Source organism: Boleophthalmus pectinirostris, unplaced genomic scaffold (assembly GCF_026225935.1).
Source record: "Boleophthalmus pectinirostris isolate CB_2022bp ecotype Guang Dong unplaced genomic scaffold, ASM2622593v1 HiC_scaffold_18, whole genome shotgun sequence".
Classification (NCBI taxonomy): Eukaryota; Metazoa; Chordata; class Actinopteri; order Gobiiformes; family Gobiidae; genus Boleophthalmus; species Boleophthalmus pectinirostris.
Genome location: NW_026571133.1, coordinates 35,059,198 through 35,083,048, shown reverse-complemented (window position 1 = coordinate 35,083,048; position 23,851 = coordinate 35,059,198).

The following is a 23,851-nucleotide window of genomic DNA, read 5'->3' as shown; positions in this document are numbered from 1 at the left end:
ATGGTAGTCAGTGTCGTGGAGTGTGGCTTCTTCTTCTTCTTATGATTTCCGAGAGGCGAAACATAATAATACGCTTCGAGCTCGAATGTGACATGAAATCCGAGGTCCAAGTGGGAGTCGGAAGATAATCGAACGCAGGGTAAAGAAAAGAGGGAGGAGTCTGATTAGTCCACACTTCAAACTCTGCTCCTCCAGCCTGGTGTTTGTAATCAGAAACACTTCACTGTACTCAGGACAGTCATGCGTGATGTCATGTAGTACTTGAAATTGTAGCAATCAGTTTTTTTTAAGACAAAGCTGCAAATGTACCTAGTTTGCACAATACTATTCAAACACTATGTACACAGTTAAGTTGTAATAAAAAGTTGATATAGTTTATAACAACATCAAAATTCCGTCCATATAACTTTGCTCCGTTGTAATCGACAGAATTTCCCTGGTTACAGAATGCTCAGACTGGTGCATGCTGGGAGTTTTGTGTTGCTACATGGAGGTGGGCTGTTTCGGTTAACCCTTACCTGTGCCATAAGCAGGTCAGCTCTCCGGGGACGTGATTATTCTCTAGCCTGGGTAATGGTCCTTACTGACAGCACTTAATGAAAATGAATGAGCAGCTTTAGGAGGCTCCACACACAAACGGAGAGACTGTGTGCAACTGTGGTCCAGGCTCAAGGAAGAGGGCACAGGACACAGAAAACTACAGGGTTAAGCTTTCATGTTTGCGTATTATATTTAGTTGTGTTGACCTACTTCTTAAAGAGGGATATTCTGCAAAATTTGATAAAGGATGCAATGGATCAGTGCCAGTATTGAAATCTTTGCTGGATCGATATCAGCTTACAAATATCGGTTCAGTCGATATAGCTGAGTCTCAAAACTGGTGCAAGAAACTGAAAAAGTTATAACTAAAATAAAATGAAAACCTTGAAAACTGTGTCATTACTGGATCAAATGGCATTAAACATATTTATGTCTGAAGAAGGGTTTGACCCCGAAATGTCACATTGTGGTGCTATTTTTTTTATTTTTTTTTATTTTTTTCAATCTGGGAGCTCCAAAGAACTGCTGTGCTCATCTGCTTTTTCTTTTCTTCAATAAAACATATCTATCTCTAAGGAGTGGTTTCTCTAATGTATAGTTTCTCATTTCCATTTACATAGAATCATACAAGTGACATGCCTCCACCAAAACCTTACATAGTGATCCTTGATAAATTAATTATTGGCCCAGAATGTTCCACTAATGACAACACACATATTCTCCTTGCATTTATTTAATAACAGGTGGTTTTTGCTTAAAAGCTTCTTGAGAAACATCTTAAAGTGAGCGGGGGTGTTGCGAGTTATGAAAAATACTTGTTTTTGATACTCTGAACTCTTAATCTCCAGTTTATGATAAAACACTGGGGAGAGGATGAATGATTCAGAGGAAAAGAGTTCATGTCTTTTCACAGCCATGTATTAATAAAAAAAAAAAATTTAAACATGCGGAGTGTTAAATGAAGCAAGACACTGGGTATAAGCGGCAATCATCCCACACACACACACACACACACACACACACACACACACACACACACACACACACACACACACACACACACACACACACACACACACAGTATCAGTAGTAAAAGTTGAATGCCAGTGTGAGACCATCACAGTAGACAGTAGACCTTAAGAAAGTCAAAATGTCCAATCATCCATTTTCTTCCACCAGGTCACAGAGGCAGCAGTCTAAGCAGGTAGGACCAGACCTCCCTCTCCACACACTTCCTCCAGCTCTTCCAGGAGGATCCCGAGGTGTTCCTAGGCCAGCCCAGAGACATCGTCCCTCCAGCATGTCCTGGGTCTTTCCCAGAGCCTCTTCTCAGCAGCGGAAGTGCCCGGAACACCTCCCTAGGGAGGTGTCCAGGAGACATGTGGATCAGATGCTGGAGCCTCAGCTGGTTCCTTTCGACATGGAGGAGCAGCGGCTTTACTCCAAGTTCCTCCCATGTGACTGAGCTCCTCACCCAGTCTCTAAGGGAGCACCCAGCCACCCTGTGGAGGAAATTAATTTGCAAGTAAAAAAAAAAAAATCACAAACTCTGTTTAAATGTACATGTAACGCTTGTTGGGTATTGTTTCTCACAATATCAAAAATAATTGCATGACAAAATATAATAATAATAATAATAATAATAATAATAACGAAACAGACGCTTCACAGAAAGAAACCCAAACACTGCTTAAATTAATCCTCTATTTAACTACTTCTCATGAAATCCACCAACTAACTCTGAGAGATTAGCATGAATGATGTGGTGGTGTGGGTGAGGGGCAGTTAAATAGTGGTGACCCACTTACCCAAAACTGCCAATAACACTAAAACAATATTCTTCTTAATATAAATACATGTACTCATTTATTTTGTTGGTGCACTTTTCTCTGTTTAAAACACAAAGGTATACCTGGATACTAACTGATAATAAAAGCAGGATCAAATCTAATTTAAGTAGATACTGATACTGGAAAAAAAAAAAAAAAAAAAAGTAAAATTTTAATTCATAGGACAAAGTTGATATTTTATGTTATGACATTTTAAAGGACCCATTCACATATCAGGAAGTGCTCCACTGTGTTTTCAGACTCCATACATCTTAAACAGAATCATTTGGATAATTTCAGACCTGGGATTGTCAATCTCTACTAAACTAAAATAAAAAAAATGTAGCTGTTAACTTGAAAACTGCAGCTTCATTTAGAGCTTTGGAGATGTAGACAGGAATAATAAAAGGTTTCTCAAACATGGTGAATGAAGCAAAATACAAGCTCATAAGAGTGAATTTTGCTTAATATAGGATCTACAGGATCTAACTAATGACAAAACATTGGACAATGCAATACAACAGTTATTGATTATTAGCGATATATCAAACACATGGATTGTCACGATAAAAAAACACAGCTAACAGTGATCATTAATGCAAAGTAACTGATCAAACCTCAACATTTCCTTGTTCTTTGTGTATGCTGTCTCTTCAAAATAAACTGAAAATGCGTCTTGTTTCCGATGCTGAATTTTGTATCTGTATTTTGAGATAGATTGAGAAAACATGGGGGAGAGCATGGGTGACTAAGAGAGAAAGGGCTCATGACTTTTCACAGCTGTGTCATAAAAAGAAAAAAAGAAAGAAAAAAGAAGAAGAAACACAGCAGTAAACCTAATCAGCATGTGTGGAGTGTTAAATGAAGCAAGACACCAGGAATAAGCAGCAATCATCCTCACACTCACACTGTACTCTCTCTGACATTGTAATATCTCTACAGCATCCACACACAGGGTTAGCGAGTTTAAAGCACTCAAGGTAAGGTTTTTTGGAAAGGAATGCAGACTTTTTAAAGAAGACATTATGAAGTACACTATTATTGAATGCAGTATTGAAAGTACAACATTGTGTTACTTAAGCACTTGAAAAAATCTAAGTAAAAGTATTTAAGCACCAATTTAAAAATGATTTCACACACATTTTGAGATCTAATGAAGCTTCAAAGGTAGTGAATTTGATAAAGATTTGTGCTGAATTTAGTTAGAATAGTTAATAGGGGTGTAATATCCAAGTCTCATGATATGATATCGTCACAGTATGAATCTAACGGTACGATATTTATTGCGATATCATGGGAAAGCTCACGATATGGTGGGGAGGCTCACAATTATGGATGTAACTATATCCAAATCTCTCTGTATATTTTCATGATATACGTGTCATGGTATGATATTTACTGCGATGTGTAGAGGCTAACAAAACTGTTAATGTGCTACTTTTTTCTCTTAAAATGCCTTGACAATACTTAATCCAAAGAATTAAGACTTAAAAGTGCTTAAAACTGTTATTTCTTCTTGTAGTCTACACCATAACTCTTAATTTTAGCAAAGAGACTTGTAATTCGATATGTATCATGATGGTCCACGATATTATTGCGATAATATTGACGATCCCTAATAGTTATAGAATATTTTTTATTCCTATCTGTTTTTATATGTGTATTTTTGTTTGCTCAAACTATGAACAACCCGCAGCCCTCAGTAAAAAATACTTTTACTTTTCAGTCCAGTTCAAAAATGTAGTGGAGTAGAAAGTAGAAACCAGCTCTCGTATGTAATGAAATAAAAGTAAAGCGTATCCACTTTAAAATGTACTTCAGTAAAGTACAGATACCTAAAATTCATACTTAAGTACAGTACTATACCACTTTTACCTTCAACTGTAATCATGTCTTTGTTTTAGGGCTTGGGGTTTCAGGAAATACATGTTTTCCATTAAAATTGTATTACAGTATTTTCTGGACTATTGAACACACCTGAATCTGAGCCGCATCAACTGAATTTTAACACAATTTAAAAACTGTACATATACAGGCCACAACTGAATATAAGCCGCAGGTGTCCACGTCTTCAAGAGTGTTTTTCCTGCGCTCTACTGCACCTGTCTCCTGCAGAAAGAGCCACTGTCCTGTCTGTATCATGTCAGTGACTTGTAGGGAGGATTTCAGCAGATTTCAGACTCTTATGGGGCGTGGGCTAGTTGTATCAATCATGTATGAGTGGATGTCCAGCTACTGACGTTTGAGACATTTTTTTTCTCATCATTTGCACACTCACCTGCATTAAACACATACGAGTAAGACGTATCCCCCTCACTAATGTTAATTTAGCATTAACTTTTTTTTATCACACAGCAATAAACTGTTTTACTGCACTGATAAAAATCACTAGCAAACGCTGCACCCTCATGTTCTATGTGTGAACCGCACAGACAGCAGCACTTTCTGCACTCAGGCCGCTGTGTGTCCACTGTGTTACCAAACCATAGACCGTATATATGAATGGACAATGTGCCAGACAAAGAATCTGTCCATATATTTACTGCATCGTTGTATAAGTCGCAGAATTCAAAGTGTGACAAAAAAGTAGCGGCTTATCGTCTGAAAATTACAGTAGTATTATACTGACCTAAACAGTGCAACAATCAGTCTCTAAAATCTGAAATGTCCCAATCTGTCTAAGTGAAGTCTCGTAGAACACTAAGCCACTGGAATCAGTACATTCCTTTCATCATCTACCCCTCTGGCCAGATTGGCAATGCTAGGTACTTTTCTGTCTAATGAAGCTGTTTTAAAACTATGCACGCGCTCAAACAAAACAAGTTTAGCTCATCTCCTGATTATGAAGGGTGGTCTCTACATTTGGACCGGTTTGCAATAGCTTGGCAGAAGGTTGAATACAAAATGGAAGAAAAAAAATGTATCCTTTGTTTTGTAGCTGGATTGAAGGCATATCAGTTAATTCATTGCTTTCTTAAGTCTGAAATGGAAAATGTTTGAAATTTACATATTAAAGGAGTTCAAATTTGAATAGTCCGGTTGTATTTACTGCTACAATTGTACCTTTTGCAGAGTGAATCATTCATCATGTTTTTTTTGCAATTTCGGAGTATTCAATTTGGAGGTCTGTTTCCACGTATTCACTGTTCTTTTTATGTGGAAACAAGCACAGAATATTGGCCTATTTACTTTCTCTGCAAAGGCATATCTAAAATGGTCAGAGGTGGGTAGTTCTTTTGCATATACTTGAGTAACTTTTTAAGCAAACTGTACTTTTCTAGCGGCATACTTTTACTCCGGAATGAATAATATATTTATTGAAGTAACTGTACTCTTACTTGAGTCGAAGTTTTGGTTCCTCTTCCCACTGTGAGTAAGTGTATAAGTGACGAAAGCCTTCTGTTGACAACATGAAATGGTTTCTTGCACCGCTCCTTCAGATAATATTTAGTTTGTTTCATTTTTGTGTTTATCCTTTGAAAACACCAGTGCATTATTTAATGTCTTGTCATTTAAGTTTCATTAACTTCAAATTATAAAGTTACTCTCTAAAGTTGCACTGTGTAACTTTTCTGGAGGAGGGTCCGCCATATATTCTTCTCCATGGTGATTTTATTGTTTTGCCTGGGGTGTTCTAGCCTGATTCATCAGCCGGTTTCACTTCGTGGAAACCGTCTGACCTTGCATCATTATTATTTGTTCACTGAAAGGCATTCGGGTACATTTTTAATTTAACCAGTCACTGCTATTTTCTCGTGACGAATGTAATGCACCACGAAAGGGGTTAACTGGTATATTAAGCTTTTTCCAAATCCCATAGGAAGAAGGGCAATAATGTCTTTCCCCTTGATAAAATTCACCAAACATTCTCTTTGTTCCAGCTTTAAATCCTCAATCTCGGGATTCATTGCCAATTCAGAATGTATCTCTTTGCCGATCGGCTGGTGCCCAAACTCGCACTTCCGTGGCTTTTGCGAACTGTCTAGCGTATTCCGATTCCTGACCTAGTCACTGGAGAGAAATGAAATTGAGCGGAGGCACTAGGTGGCGCCAGCCTGGCTACCACAGTATGACTTTAAACAAACACATCTTGTATTTATTCAGTTACAGGTGTTTTTATTTCTCTAAACTATCAGAAAAACACACATTAATGACACAAGCAGGCCCACTTCTCTACAGATCTGACCTGTAATTTGGCCTAGTGATGTGGTCTGCTTGTCTCCATGGAGATAGTTAAATTAAATGTCATGCTGTAGAACATTTTACAAAGAAAGAAAAAAAAACAAAAACAAAAAACTGCACATGCATGTACTTAAGCAGGTTTCTGACTTTCTACCAGAAAAGTTACACAGTGCACTTTTAAATTGCTCTCATTTGAGTAGTTTTGAGTAGTTTTCCCAAATACTTTTTTACCTTTTTTTGTACTTCTAACTGAGTAACAGTATTATGAAAAAACATTGCTCTTACTTAAAGGTGCACGGAGATGTTATTGCTTTGCCGGGAATGTTCCATAGTATGACATTAAACACATTTATCTAGCTTGTATTCATTAAAGGTGTTATTATTATCTCATTGCTCAAAAATACAATCATTCTGTCTATGACTTGAGTTGCCTCTTCACAGATCTGACCTGTAGTTGTCTCCCTTGAGATAGCTTTTTATAGGTAGGCTTAATTTCTACAGTGGAACATTTTAGACAAAGCAATAACATCTCCATAGAGACCCTCACCTGATAAGTTACACAATGCACGTTTAAGTACAATTTCTCCTATACCCACCTTTGACTCACATTTCTAACCCGGATTTTAGATCGATAGAACAACACAACCTGAAGGATATGTTCAAGTATTTAACAATGGCTACATATTTTATCAGAAAACACCACCGTTATTTTTTACTATTGAATCAAATGCTTTCATATCTGCAGGATTGTTGGCCTCCCGGGCTTTGATTACCAGCTCAAAAATACCATATTAAATAATAGATTTCTCCCTACATGCCATGGAACTATGGATTAAGGGGCTTTTATGTTACAGTTATTCTTGCCACACTGGAAGAACGTACTGACAAATCCCCCAAGCCTTAACGCCGATAATAGAAACGCTGCTAGTTTAGAAGAGATTACCAGACATTAAAATCATCTATTATGGATGGGTAAATCTCCAAAGATTTCACCCTCTTTAAAGACACTTGCAAATTGGTGTATATTACAGAACTGGAAAACCTTGGGTAAGTCTAGTATTTTTAAAAGGGGGTATTACACTTCTAAGGGGTATTCATTGTTAACACGTTACATACAGTAGGATTAAGTAGGGTGACAGTCGCTCAGTTGGTCAAGTGTTTGTCCGCTAATCCGAAGGCAGTCGGTTTGAATCCTGGTCTCAATAAAGACATCGTTGGTTGAGCGGTCAGATCCACTGGCTCACAGGTTGGAGGTGCAATTCCAGCTCCGACAGATGAATGCTGGTGTTGTGTTTTGGGGAAAAATGCTGTCTGCGTACACTGGTGTAAGAATATGTGAATATGCCTTGAAGATGGAAAAGTACAATATAAAAATGTGACTGTTTACCATTGTCAGTGATAGAAAAATGTCCTCACCCCGCCAGCTCAGTCCTTGTTATCTTGGCTTATGTCATCAGAGGTATAATACTCCCTGCAACAGACGCATAGCTGACTGAGACTCGACTAGACACTCAGGCTATCTCAGGGCCTGTCCACGCTACAATATTTTTTTTGTCAAAACGGTGAAGTTTGTATTCGTTTTGGCGTTTGGAGTGTTTTAGGTGGGCGAAAACAGTGTTTTTTGAGAATGGGTTTCTGAGTGGAAGAAATGTGAAAACACCGGCATTGCATTGTCATGAGGACCAGAAAACTGCAGCTTTTGGAAAATTATGACGTCCCAACCCCGTCATCGCCAGGGTCCTCTGAAGGCAAGGCAAGGCTGCACCCCTTGAACTAGCCTCCACTGACCGCAAGAGCATTGCCGAAATGGGACAGGTGTAGCCTATGGAGCCGGAGTCCCAGCAACCAACCACGCTGCTAGCGCTAATGGTAACAACATGCAACACACAGATTACGCACATGGATCAATATCAAAGATTACACATGGGTAATTAAACTGTTGGACTTTGAGACCAAGTTATTCTAATAATTCTCATTCAAATCTTATGGCTAAAAATGAAAATGTATGTTTAACTTTTACAAAACAAAACAACTATATTTCTGGGATACATCTAATATAGGCTAAACAAGCACAATCAGAGATAGCAACCTGGTCCCCCATGAGGCATCGGTGGGGACAGTTCATCACCACAGAAGCAGCTTATGAGGAGCCCAGCCCATACCCCGGTTATGTGTGTGCCAACATGTGTGATGATTGGGTGAATATTTTAGCCCGCAGATGGTTCAGAAATTGCCGAAATTGCCTATCCTTCATAATGGTGTGACCTTTCAATTAACCTGTGTTACCTCAAATGACCTCGGATTGTCACCAATTTTTTTTTTTTTTTGTAGCATCGGTCACGGGGTCTTGACCCACGTACTAAATTTGGTGACAATCGGGCCATACATGGCAGAATTATCGCAGGTGGACAGACACACAAACAAACACACACACACACACACACACATACAAAACCTGGTCAACCCTTCAGGGACCAGGTAATTACATTAAAGTAAAAAAAAAAAAAAAAAAACCTGGGATGGGATATGCATTATTAAATATTATTATCATTGTTAATAGCACCACATATAGGTGTGGCATATGTATTACATCGTTTTCACTCATTGCTTCGTTGTCGTTTGAAAGTGAATATTTATTGATGATTTGTTATTGATTGATTTGTGTGTGGACATAAATTAGTTTCAACCCACAAAAAATAAATAAATAAAAAATCCAGGAGCGCTGTTGTGTGGATGTAGCCTCAGAGTATTACATTTATACAAAAGCCCAGTTACCTTTTGAGGAAAACAGCGTATTCACATGTTAATTAATTCCAGCTTTGTTGTTGATGTTCTGAGTCCCCCACTCCCCCTTCAGAGCGCTATCACAACACAATCAGCATGCACTCCACTAATGAAGCTACTGCATATGGCATCTATCATTGTTTTCCATCCTCCTTTTGTATATTTATAAAAATGGCCATATGGGAGCACGGGTGATGTAGGCATGTGGGCTGAGTGCTGGACAGGCTTTTACTGCCAACCTTAAGGAGGGCTTGAATAGTACCCGGCAGAGATTGCTAGATTACACAAACATGCAAACTACTTCAGGTACATTTTTTGATGTGGGAACAACCTTATAACATGGTAGAAATCTCCAAAAAGTTGATTTTCTACTTTCTAAAAACATATATTACAGATGGGTAAATCTCCTGAGAATTTGTACCCTCTTTTGAAGCGGCTCACAGTTTGGCGTATCGGTATGGTACAGAACTGAAAAACGTGAGATGAACGGGTAATTTTAGTCTTTTAAAAAATGCGTCAGAATGTGACAAGCTTCGGAAGAGCAGATTTAACAAGAAAGAAAGGAGGCAAAACATCTCGGAGCACTCACAGCACAGCGCTTCATAAATACACCGGCTTTAATATGTTTTTAAATCGGCCCATAAAGTACTTTTTGTGGGTGCTGACACTTTTATTGACTGTAAAGGCTGCCTGGACGGTGCAGTTAGAGATGACTTTTAAGTGTAACTGGAATGTCTCGTCTGCAGCTAACAACAAGGAAAAATGGGAGATAAAGTTCACAAGCGTGCTGGTTCTTTTATGCTCCCCGTGTTTAAAGAATATAGCTGCATAGTGGAAGCCTATGTAGCAACCCATAATGTAGTAGTGGCCAATAATGGAAGAAGTAACAATAATGCTTGTGACGTCACACTGTGGTGTCATTACAATAAAAACTCGGAGCTCCAAAGAACTGTAGTGCATCTGTTTTTGTTTTTTTTTTTTCTTTTAGGCCATATCATGCAGACTGTAATGTAATAACTTAATACAGTGTTTCTTAGGGATGTAACGATATCCGCGTCAGAGTCCTGCACCGGTCGGGTACCCGCAAATAGTTGCCGAAACGGATGGGTTTTAACATTCTGGAATTTTACAGGCGGGTATGCAGCTGTGTAGTGATTACACATGGGCGGGTCAGGACTAAACCAGGACTAATCTTGGACTTAAAAGAGAGAGAGAACCCCGAGAGAGAGAGAGCGCGCAATCGAGCGATGGCCAGACTCCATGCGCACAGAGATCTGCTCCGGTCCTTTCGCCTCCGGTCACCTGACAGTCTACACAGGCGTACCTTCAGTTCTGGTTTAGTTCTGGTTTAGTCCTGTTTTAGTCCTAGTTCAGTCCTGGAATCAGCCCTGGTTTAGTCCTGGGTCAGTTGTCATTCAGTCCATGGCGTGTGTGGCGCAAATTCCAGCATCTCAATCAATCTTTCTTCTGCTCAGTAAATAAAGCCAGTGGAGTGGTGACAGTCGAGTCGCATCTGTGAATTCATATTCGTACTGAAGAAAGTGCAACCGTTTCATTTCGTGATTGTAATTTTTGAAGTCATAACTTTTCAATTCATATTCTGATGGATGCTTCAGTTAGAATGATTTTAATTTGTGTGTGATTTATCGTGGGCACGGGCAGGTAACGGGTGGAATGTTAATGGGTCGGGGCAGGTGCAGGTTTAACTTTGATAAAATTTTACATGCGGGTGTGGTGCTGTATTGCATGGGTGCAGGTGTTCAAAACTGACCCATGCAGGACTCTGATCCAAATCTCACAGTACGATAATACCACAATATGCATCTCACGGTACGATATTTATTGTGATATTTTGAAGAGGCTATAATTACCTCCGCCAAGGAGGTTATGTTTTTGCCAGCGTTTGTCTGTTTGTTTGTTTGTTTGTTTGTCTGTTAGCAACATAACTCAAAAAGTTATGGACCGATTTTAATGAAATTTTCATTTTTTTGTTGGAAATGTGAAAAGGAAGAACTGATTTCATTTTGGGGGTGATCCGGAAGAAATCCTGGATTCTGGATCACTTTGACATTTTAGTTAACATTGTGGTAAATGGGGCCAAAAATTTTGTTTCTCAATATCTCGGTTAATTATTGACCAAACCCCATGAAATTTGACTCAGGAGATGGACAATGGGATCCTCTTTCATATTCCAAAGGCTGATCCGGATCTGATCCAGAAGACTGATTTTATCGCAATTTCTATAAAAAATGGGGGTAGTCCTTGGCGGAGGTCTGCGCTCTCTGAGTGCTTTTCTAGTTGTAGATGGGACCCTTTTTTGCTTTTGAAATACATTGACAAGATTTTGGTGTGAATTATTACCATCATAATCCCAAGAATCTGAGTAACAAAACATATCTCTTCATGTTGTCTGCACTGAAATCATAGGTTATGTAGTTTCCAATGTTCATGAACTGTCGCTACAAAAAAAACATGCATTTAAGCAAAAGAACTTGAGTGGGTCAAAATGCCAGTTGACCAGTGCAGAAGTCTCATTGCCAGTTAGAGAAAACGTTTGTTTGCAGAGTTGGCCTCAAAACGTTCTGTAACAAAATATTAATTTAAGGGTATCATCATTTTTGTCCAGGCCAGTTGCATTATTTAGTTTTTTCTAATGATTCTTTTGAACCACAGGGGAAAAGCAATGGTTGATTTTCGTTGGACAGTTTTCAATACATTTTAATTTATTATTGCTTTTATCAGTTTCAAGTTATTTCAGTGATGGTTGTTGATTTTTCTTTCATTGCCACAGGGGTACCAACAATTTTGTCCACGTCTGTCCACACAGCATAATGTGGTGGCTTGTTTTTTATGTAAAGTGAATGTACTAAAAAATAATATAATACAGGATAAAATAAATCAAAAGAGTAAAATGGGAACATGAATGTTCACTTTTCCCTCTCTAAACTATAATTTATTGTCTGTTGGAATCAAATGTAAAGAGAAAGATACAGCTGAACAATATATCTTAAACATACTAATATTGCAAATAATCAATAATGACAAAAAGTGGAGCCAGAATTGCACCCATTCTCTGTTCCCATTTGGAATGCAGTGGTTGGCAGGTGAACTATGTCCATGTACATACAGTCTCTTATCCAAGCTAAACCAAGTCTCAAGACTATAAAACTTAAAGGGCTCATATTCAGAGGTGGGGACTTGCAAGTCGTGACTTGGACTCAAGTCAGGCTTGAGTCAATATTTTAAGGACTTGAAACATGACTTGATAAAATGAACTTGGGACTCGATTTGGACTTGATGGTCAGTGACTTGGGACTTGACTCGGACTTGAGGCCTGTGAATTAAGAAGACTTGAGAAGCACTTTTAAATCTGAATTCTTTCTATTCTGACTGTAATGGGCTCTTGTCAAGACTTTTTTTTTTTAAGTACAACTTATCTTAAAATTCATAAAGTGCAAAAATCTAAGCTTGAAATGACTTGAAGCTCAAATCAGACAACTTGGACTTGCTTTGGATTTATGGGCCAGTGACTTGAGACTCGACTTGGAATTGCCTGTATTTGACTTGGGACTTGAGGTCAAAGACTTGAGACTTAGTTGAGACTTGCAAAACAGAGACTTTGTCCCAAAAGGTAAAAGGTAGCTGTTAACACGAAAACTATCTCTTTATGGCATCACAAGGTGGAAGAACATTTTGAGCTTGGGACATGTAGACAGATGAATAATAAAAGGTTGCTTAAACATGTGTGAATGAAAGAAAACACAACTCCAGGCATGTTTTAGATCTGATAACAATATTATATCATGTCTTAAAGCTCATGAGAGTCAAATGTTAAATTTGATCTTTTAAAAATATTTTTTACTCTAAATACATCACACTGGGCTCCACTGAATTAACTGAATCTGCAATGCGATTTGCTGTGCGATGATTACACCCGGAAATGATCTTCAACACCTATCATCAACTCCAATCCAATCCCGAGACAAGTTTCTTTAGCGACTCTTTTTAAATCGTTAAAGAGAGAGATAGCTGCACCGGAGAGAGAGGAGAGGAGTGAGCCAGCAGATGTTCCGCACCCAAGAGGGTAAACAGCATTTGTAGGGCATGAAATTGATTCAAGGCTTTCTGATGAGGAAGAGTGGAGAAGCGAGAGGAAGAGGCGTTTAGGTAAAGACCGCGAGCATTCTTAAGTTTATTTTGGGTGGGTTTACGGCAAAATGCTTTATTTACAAGTGAAAGGGTGATCTTCTGTGGATTTGCATACGCAGCGTGACTGTAGGCAATCTCGGTAAATAAGGAATCAAATGATTTAGACGTAATGGAAGATAGAATGTGTTAATTGAATACACATTGGCTATTAGAACACACAGACAATGGGAAATGGTCACATGTTTATATACTGAGATCTTTTTACATCCTTGACTTCTGATGTTTAAAGATCCTGCCTTTGTATGAAATAGAACACTGGAATTATGGGCTAATAATTAGATAAAGACAATAAACTCAAGTATTAATATGAATTATTACTGTTTTTCATGTACCTCTATATCAGGGGTGCCCAAACTTTTTTCCCTTGGTGTATCAAAATGAATACGTATCAGCATCCGAGAACCAAACCTACTAATACTTCTTTTTTTTTTTTATGTAAAAAGTTATATTTATCAATAAATTGTCTTTAATTATTAATCTTTTTTAGAGGGATTGTCTGGTGTGCACTCCCTTTGGGCACCCCGTTCTACACATTAAGTCTTAAGATATATATGTAAACTGTAGCTCAATTGGTAGTGGTTTTTTTTTTTTTTTTAAGACAACAGAATATAACATTTGACAAAATACAATAATCAAAAAAAAAAAAAAAAAAAAAAAAAAAAAACACACACACACACACACAAAAAACCACACAAAACCCCACAAAAAACGATGAAACGCCCACAACAAATACAAAACAACAAGTTGGTGTCCACTGATCGAAAGGTCAGCAGTTCAGCTCTGATGCTACTGTTGTTTCACTTGGCAAGACACTCGCTCCAGTGTCTGCATACACTGAGTACACAATGGTTCCTTGAAGGGCTGTTTAAAATATGACCATATGTAATATGTAAAATAATGATCATAATAATCCAGTACAGACAAAAGTATCATTTGTCCCAGTTTAAAGTGTTTCCTAGACATGTTTATCAGAAACCTACAACCTAAAATCTGAAAAAAAATTATACTAAGGGTGCATTCATATAGTTTAGATTTAGTTTATAGTTTAGATTTAGTTTAGTCCAGTTCTAGTCTGTGGTTAGTCCTTGTCTAACACAGATTTAGATTTGAAATACTTTGTGTACAAATTGAGCTATACAAATAAGCTTGCCTTACCTTGATTTTAGTCCTGGTCCAGTCCAGTTTTAGTTTCGGTTTCAGTCCTGGTTGCAATTTTGATGTTTTGGATGTGCAAGTGTGTATGCACCTCAGTATTCTCAATTGTAAACCATTTATACACATACCAAAATCCCACACCAAAACAATCATCCATTTAGCCTTCTATGCACATATTTGCCAAAAACTGCTAGATTCGAAATGAGCATTACATTTTCAGCCACAGCACTAATATGAGGAATATTTTACAGAGTGAAATTCAGGCTGGCAGTCGGTGGAGGGATACGACTGCAGCGGTGATTGATTCTGGAGCTGGATCACCTAAGGCCAAACTCTGGGCTGCAGTCCCTGTGTAATCCCAGATCAAAGGTCCCCCCAAATCAGGAGTCGGTCTCCAGGGCGACAGGAACCTGGTCCGGGACAGTCCAATAACTAGACTGCCCCGGTTCATAGGTCCTGGCTCTGCGCATTGGCCATTTCAGTCTGTTGCTGCTACCTCGTTTTTAATTACATTTTGATTGCAGAGAGCAGTGCGAGTGTCATCTCTATTTTCGGAACTATACATTTTCAGAGTTGGAGTTTGGAGTGATTGGAGTGCTCCCTGCTCAGACTGGTCCGTGCTGTTGCTGCGCTCCTGGGCAAGACACTTCACCCAGCTTGCTAATGTTTGGATACGTTGAGTGCAGCTACAACCGGCAGTTTTAGAGGATGTGATCTACTGTGCATGTTTAGGGTTGATGAGGGAAACCAGACATGAAGAGAAACATGGAAACTCCAGAAAGTGGAAGTCGAACTAGCAACTTTCTCACAGTGAAGTATAGTCTTACAGTCTTCAAGTATAGGGATATTGAATAGGGTAGTGTAGACTTATAAAGGGCAAACAACTGTAAGATAAATGTTATGTTGCTATATGTGTAAGCCTATATCTATATAATCAACCTATACTGTTATTTCTGTCACTTTCAGATACATAAACTCTTCATCCTCACTTGCTATTTCAATGACCAAAAATCTCCTCCTCTGCCTAGTCTCAAATACAGCAGCAGAACATGTGTCTCCCATCTCATCATTTTCACTTTAAAAGGTTCATTTACATGGTCAGTTAAAATCAGATGACTACAGTACCGTATTTTTCGGACTATAAATCGCTGCGGAGTATAAGTCACACCGGTTAAAAAATGCGTAATGGAGAAGAAAAAAACATAAGTCGCACCGAACTATAAGTCGGACTTTCTGGGGGAAAGCAGCAGGACAGCGGCTTTTTCTACAGGAGAGGGCATGAAGTGACAGTGGTACAGGAATAATAGGAGTAGCAGATACTGGCACACAAGCCTAGAGCACCCTCTCGCGGCTGTCAGTGTGAAAATTTTAATATGTAAGATGCACCGGAGTATAAGTCGCAGGACCACTCAAACCATGAAAAAAAGTGTAATTTATAGTCCAAAAAATACAGTAATCAGATAACCCAAATTGCACTGCTGTATTTGGAAAACAGAGTACAATGAATTTCAAAAAGAAATGTTCACTCTTACATTTTCTCTTTCAGTTTTGATCCAGTAAAGCAATGAGAGCAGATGGTGTGTGAACCAAAGTCTTGTCAACTTTATTTTCCATCATTACATCCATCTTTACCTGCCAAGATGCAACTCCCAAAGTTTATCTTTTTGAAAGTACATCATGTAACTTTTTGGAGATTGCATGTCACCTGCATGAGTTCATGGAAGTAGAGAGTTAAAAGCATAGTATGGAGCATTTTCCGTGAGGATAGATTAGTTTTATGCCCCACTTTGGAAGATTATGGGCAAAGGAACAACAATTCCTTGGAAACAAGCAGGAATACAGTCAGATTTGTGGAGATGCAAGCCTGCTCACAGTAAGAACACTTTTTCACTGCAATAAAACAAAAACATGCTTTATTTTTAATCAAATTTCTGGCTAAAAAATTACATACTAGAGCTTTAACCATGTCTGCCTCTCAAGTGATAACACCCTGATTAAATCCATCATTCTTTTCTATCATTAAATCACTAGCTGTGGTTGCAGGGACACCAAAATCTGATTATAATCTGATTTCTGCACCTGGATGACATGAAAACCACAAAATCTGATTAGAGGCACCATGAACAGAAATAAATCATATGAATTTGCCTTTTCACATGTCAAAACTGTTTTAACTCCCGATAATCTGATAATAATCTGATTTTGACAGCGCAACGGCATCCACTGACATCTCTACCAGCCAAGATCTAACCATCAAACGTTTTAATTATCTTTGCACCTCATTTGTCTGTCTATTGAACTCTTCTCTTCTTTATTCATCGCTTATTTTGATTTGCATTTTCTCATCCAAGGCAGCAGTTGCATTTCTTAACGCTAAAATCTGATTATTATCTGATTTCTGCACCTGGATGGCATGAAAATTACGGAGTCTGATTACGACGACACAAATAAATCACATGAATTTGCTTTTTCATGTCCAAAAATCTGATTATAATCTGATAATAATCTGATTTTGACTGCGCTTGCAACTACATCCATTGACATCTCTACCAGCCAAGATCTAACCACCAAACTTTTGAATCATCCTTGCACCTCATTTGTCTGACTATTGAACTCCCCTCTTCTTTAGACATTGCCCAATTTGATTTGCATTTTCACCTAGTCCCTCCGCTCAATTTCATTTCTCTCCAGCGACTAGGTCAGAAATCAGAATACACTAGAAGGTTCGCAAAAAACCCCGGAAGTGCAAGTTCAGGCACCAGGCAATCAGCCAAGAGTCATACATGCTGTGTTGGCAATGATTCCAAGATTGAGGATTTAAAGGGCCCATCTCATGCAAAATCAACTTTTCAGAGCTTTCTACCTTCTAAGAGTGATGTGCGGGCCTTGTATATTGTCGCTGAAGTGTTTTTTAGATTGATTCTGTGTTTTTTTAAAACAAATAGCTGCGTATTTCTGCCACCCTCCCACGTGACAACGAACTAAAGCTGCTACAATGATGACGCGGCCAACTACACCTATGACGCGTTTGACGTAGCAGAAGGCGCTTCGCTCCCGACCCCCGTCCCCCACTCCGCCACCTTCACTCTGCCTCCACCCCACATTGGCTGACAATTCCCACATGAACACCTAAACAAAAGCGACAAAAACATTTACCAATCAGTACTGTTCAGCTGATGCCGACGCGGTGCTTGTGCTTCGTCCAATTCCAGGTCCAACACATGCGGCTAAACGCGCTATATCACCATGATGAGTAAAAGTTTATTCCTACTGATATCAGGGTGCACGTCTGTCTCCCCCTCCCTCCCTGAGATGGGTGGAGGAAGGGCGGCTCACTCAGAGCCTACGTCACGTTTGGAGGGCGGAGCCTGTGCTTTCTCAGGACAGGCAGGGGGATGAGCAACAGCCGGCCTTTCATAGTTCCTGGTCTGTGACTGCCTCCAAGAAATGAATAAGATTTCATAACTATTGTGTAATGGATGTTCCAAAACCCAAATTGTGCTTGTATATGTGCAGAAGATACAATGTGAAAAGAGTTATTTTGCATGAGATGGGCCCTTTAATGCCTGAACAAAAAGAATGTTTAGTGAATTTTAACAAGGGGAAAGACATTATTGTCCTTCTTCCTACAGGATTTGGGAAAAGCTTGATATACCAGTCAGCCTCGTTATCGGCACATTGCATACGTCACGACCAAATAGCACCGATTGGTTAAATGACAAAAAAGTACCCACCTATCTTCAAGCAAATGAATTCTAATGCTGTGAGGTCAAACGGTTTCTACAAAGTGAACCCAGCTGATGAATCAGGCTAGCAGTTGTATTTCTTAACTCTAAAACCTGATTATCTGATTTCTGCACCTGGATGACATGACAACCACGAAATCTGATTAGAGCGACCATGAACACAAATAAATCATATGAATTTGCTGTTTTCATGTCAAAAATGGCCAAAAATCTGATTATAATCTGATAATAATCGATCTGATCTAACCACCAAACTTTTGAATCATCCTTGCATCTCATTTGTCTGTCTATTGAACTTCCCTCATCTTTAGACATTGCCCATTTTGATTTGCATTCTTTCATGACTAGCACCGTCACCTCCCCTCCCTCCCCCGTGGCGGCAGTTGTATTTCTTAACTCTGGGCTAAAAGTAATGTGACATAGCGTACAGGAAAAACCCTTAGCTTGCCAAACACACATACAGCCCCACACGAGCCTGTTGTGTTGTAAATCATTGGCCTCTCGCTGGGCTATTAAGATATGGAAAGCCCCACATGGGATTTATACACTCAATCTATTTTACTAGTCTTTGGTCTCTGGGCTTCCATCAGGTTTGTTCCCTAAGTGCCTTATCAGTTTAATGCAGCCGGGGAATGCGACTTTAGTATGAATAGAAAGCTGATGTATTTTCAATCTAGTGTACGGCGCTCCATATGCGCACGGTATTTGAAAGTGTATATGGTGAAGTGTGGTTTGGCGCAAGGTGATGGTTAAGAGTAGTTTACATTTTGTAATACATGGGGTTAAAGGGTTATGTTAATGATGACTCAATGGGGAAAGTTTATTGATATAATTGGCATGCAAAAATACAATCAAGTGTCAAATGGAATTCATGTAATTTAAAGGCACAGTATGTATTTATTTATTTTTTTTTGCCAAAAAAGTAGATCATAGTATTTTTTTTTTTACCCTGAAAATAAATAAACAAATAAAATTAAAAAAAAATTAAAAAAATAAATAAATAAATAAAATGCATATGCACAAACTTGCATACTTGGCCCCTCCAACTTGTTTCCATGAAAATGTTGTTCTTTATACGTGGAGTGATGCAGGTGAGGTGCCACCACCAAAAGTTATATACTGTACATTTAGGCTACGTTTACACTGAAACTAATCACTGTATCACCGTATCGGAAATGGGTTGTGTCCAGACACGTCGTTTCTGTGTTTGCAAGCCTTCCCTATCCACACAGCTTTGAATATGTTTGTTTACCTTTTACAGAAATGAAACTTAAAAGCACATGGCTAATTTGCGCTCAAAAAACAGCTCACGATTGTGCGCCGATGCAGTTCAGCTTCTATTGGACTAAAGGACGAGACTCAGTGGAATATGAGTGTTCTTTCTGTGACAGAGGGGTGTTCTGCTAATGGTGAGTCTGTTCTGTGCTTCTATTGCATTGGAGATGGTTCATGTTAAACTTTTCAGAGATTATACATCTGCATAGACCGTATATATGAATGGACGTATATTCTAGCCTGTTAGCATTTTGGAGGTGAATTACTTCACAGCACATGGACCTACGTCAGCGTATCAGCGTTTTCAGGCATCCACACAGTGCTGGATCAGATCTGTACTCAGATGAATTTGTGGGAGCTGGCAGCACCAGATCGTTCCATCTCTGGAGCTGTTTTCCGTTGGATTAGTGTGGACGAACACTGTATCCGCAACGAAAATGACTTGAATACATACTAGTGTGGATGGGACCTTAATTTAAAAAATGTAAATATGTATTTTCAGAACAAAAGAGGATTGGAATATAAGATTAGTACAGTTTTATATAAATGATTTACTTTATTTAAATAGATAAATTACTCAAAAAGACTGATACTCTGAGTGTGAATTATGCAACTTTTTTGGCTGGCTGTCCTCCATCTGCTGGTTTTCATTGCTTTGTATTTGTTTGAAATGTTCTACAGTTTGGCATTAAATGTGCCTGTAGCTGAGTAAGTGCAAGATAGGATGCTTTGTTTTTTGTTTTATTGCTATGACATTTCTTGCATGCATTCTTAGCACCAATCCCATTTCTTATTACTACCTCTTCTCCTACCCCTTGCCCCTTGAAACTGAGCAACATGGGTAGGGGTTGAAAGAAAAACCCTACAAATTGGGACACCCCTTCAACAATCACATACGTCATCAGTAGTCTCCGCTAGTCTTTATCTAAGCAGATACGACAAGCTTTTGCCAGAAATCCAACATGTCGTCTACAGTTTGTGAACCTCTTTGGTCTCTGTGGTCATGGGCTACCATGACCTCAGAGCCATCGTGCCGGTGATTTGCAAGGCGTTCTGGGAAATTGCTCATACCCCTCCGTTTGGAGTGTGCCTCTGAAAAATCTTCGTTTAGAGAGGTTTATAGCCCTACCACTTTCTCCTACCCCTCTGCCATAACGGTAACACCCCTACCCCTACACGTGAATGCGCAAAATGAAAGGTATAGGAAAGTGGTATGGCCAAGGGGTGTAATGGGATTCAGCCTTATTGTAACCTGTAATTTGTCCTGGTAGTGCTGCTCGTGGGTAAATTTAATGCTATACTGTGGAATAATTCAAGTAAAACAATAAGAAAAGAGCTGAAAAACGAGAAAAAGTTTTGTAGTCCATCTTTAAGGCATTTTCTAAATCTCACGCCTAATAATACTGAATACGGATGTTTCTTGTGCAGTTTATCCATTGTAACAAATTGGAGCCTGCTAGCCCACACTCTCCTCTATATTAGTCAGAGTGACTTTTAGGGCCTGCTGCAGGTGGAGCTCGCACACTGAGTGGTTAATTGGCTGCTTAATACTGCTAATGTCCCGGACACAGCGGACCATTTCTAAAGTGGGAACAGATTTGGGAATTAAGGGACATCAGAGATACAAGGAAAGTCCCAAGTGGTTCTAGGATTATAAAAAGAAAATGGCCACAGATTTTTAGTTGAGGATTTAACAGTCTGGAGCTGCAAGATTAATCACAATTGAAAATCTCAATTCTCAATCTAAATCTCAATTTGAATGTATGTAAAGTATTGTAAAGGCTACAATTTATTAAGTACTGAAATCTTATCTTATTCTGCATAATAACTGCTAAAGCTTTACAAACATGTTCTAAAAGAAGATCCTTGTATTAGGCTACGTTTATATGATGACGAGTCTGAACAGAAGACACAAAAGTGGTGTCGCGTCTTCACTTTTTATTCCGCGTTTAGATGAGCGTTTTTAGGAGGAAATCTGCATGCATACAGCGACACAAAAGTGTGTGGAATTCAATTGGGTATGCGTGTACTTAAAGCAACAAGGGCATCTTTGGACATATGGAAGTTTTTACGCCACGCATTTTCATCAGCTACTACTTTCACAAAGTTTTCCCACCATCGACTGGTTCTCCCAGGTCTCATCCATAGCCTGCAATGAACATCCAGAATTTGACAGAGGTAATTGCAGATCCTTCTTTGTTCACTAATAGGATCTGTATATTCTGTACATTTGTTGGGATGCCTCCTCTAAGGTTATTAGAGCTGCCAGAGCAGCTTGAAGGTCCAACGCATGGAAATGATCAAACATGTTTGTTTCTCTGTACTGGATGTATGTGGTGTAAACGTGTATGCGACGTGAGCAGATCTGACCAGAGTTTTGCGTCTTGGGCAGTGTAGACGGAAACACTACGGCAGAGTGTATTCAACTTTTCCACTCTGGAGGGTGGTTTCAGATTTTTGCATTTTTAAGCCCCAAAAAAGCCTTTACCGTCTAAACGAAAGGCACTTCCGATAAAATATTTTGTCGTTTGCCCCCCCCCCCCCAAAAAAAAAAAATGGGTCAGACCTACTAGAATCCTTCTGGTTTGCATAGTATTAGAACCATGTTAGCTTTGAATAAGAATAGAATAACTGAACTGGATGTGAATTGGGTGACATTTTGTACATTAGAACCCCTATTTCTGTTGACAAAAGTAGCCTTTTTGCTGATCCAAACCAAAACAAAGAAAATGTTAGGCCTAATCAAAGTATTCTAAAAGAAGTAAGATCATGCATTAGGGGCAGGAACGATACAAATAATACAAAATATGACTCAGGTGATAGGTCACACCTTAGAGTAGCTCAGTAGATGTTAATCATAACAGATTCATTATTACAGCAAACTAGAGTGTGTTAGTTTCCTATAGTTTGTGACTTACCAGAACCCTCTCAGAACTGAAGAAGCTCTTTGGATGAATGGGAAAACATATTCACTCCTAAATATGTTTTGTCCATTTGATAGAATTCAGTTTTCTTTTGCCAGACAGAGGGATTACACAGACCTACTCATTAGTTCTGAATTCCATTAAGCTTGGTCAATGTACTTTCCCAAGTATTTGAGTCTTGCAAATAAACCTAACTGAAGTAGCTGACTGTGCATAGATTCTGATTTTAAATTCCATCAACATGACCAAACTGTGGCCCCAAATAAGAGGTAGAAATGTTTAAATCGTAATCTAAATATACCTCTAACTAATAACAATTGTAATGCAAATTTAATCATGATTAAAAAATAAACAATGGACATGATGAGCAAGTTTATATTTTGGTGTTTGGTGTTTTAAAGACAATTATCCTATCACAAAGCAGAATGAGCCTCACATGAGTCTCTCATTTGGATTGCCAATATATACCAATTGAAATACAGTTGGTTTAAACCTAAAAGGACTGTACGATCTGAATCGTCCCTAAACCCCAGTACCTGCTAGCCTGATTCATCAGTGGTTTTCACTTCATGGAAACTGTCTGACCTCGCAACATTAGGATTTGTTCGCTCAACGGTAGGCGGGTACTTTTTTATGTAACCAACCTCTGCTATTTGGTCATGAAGTATGCAATGCCCCGCTAACAGGGCTAACTTTTAAGCTTTTCCCAAATTCCGTAGGAAGAAGGGCAACAACGTCTGTCCCTTTGATAAAATTCACCAAACATTCTTTTTGTTCTGGCTTTAAAATCCTCGATCTTCGGAATCATTGCCAACAGAATGTATGGCTTCGTCTACATCCATCTCGAAACTGTCTACGTAGTGTATTCCGATTCCTGACCTAGTCGCTGGAGAGAAATGAAACTGAGCGGAGACCTTAGGTGGCACCAGCCTGGCTACCTGCAGCCAATCATTAATCTCTGCTGCAGTCCATACACTGAGAATGAGAAAAAAACTTGTATGTGTCCTTTATATACAGATTAGGGCACTAGCAAGAGCACAGGCTACATAGAGTTTTTTTTTTTTTTTTTTAAAGGCCTAGATTCCACAAATTCGCAAACCCTGCTTGTTTACGTTGTGTTCTTTTCTCTGTTCCACCTTGTGACATCATATGGTAATACATGAAGTACTCTATGTTGTTTTTAAGCTCTATACACCTTCACTAGAAT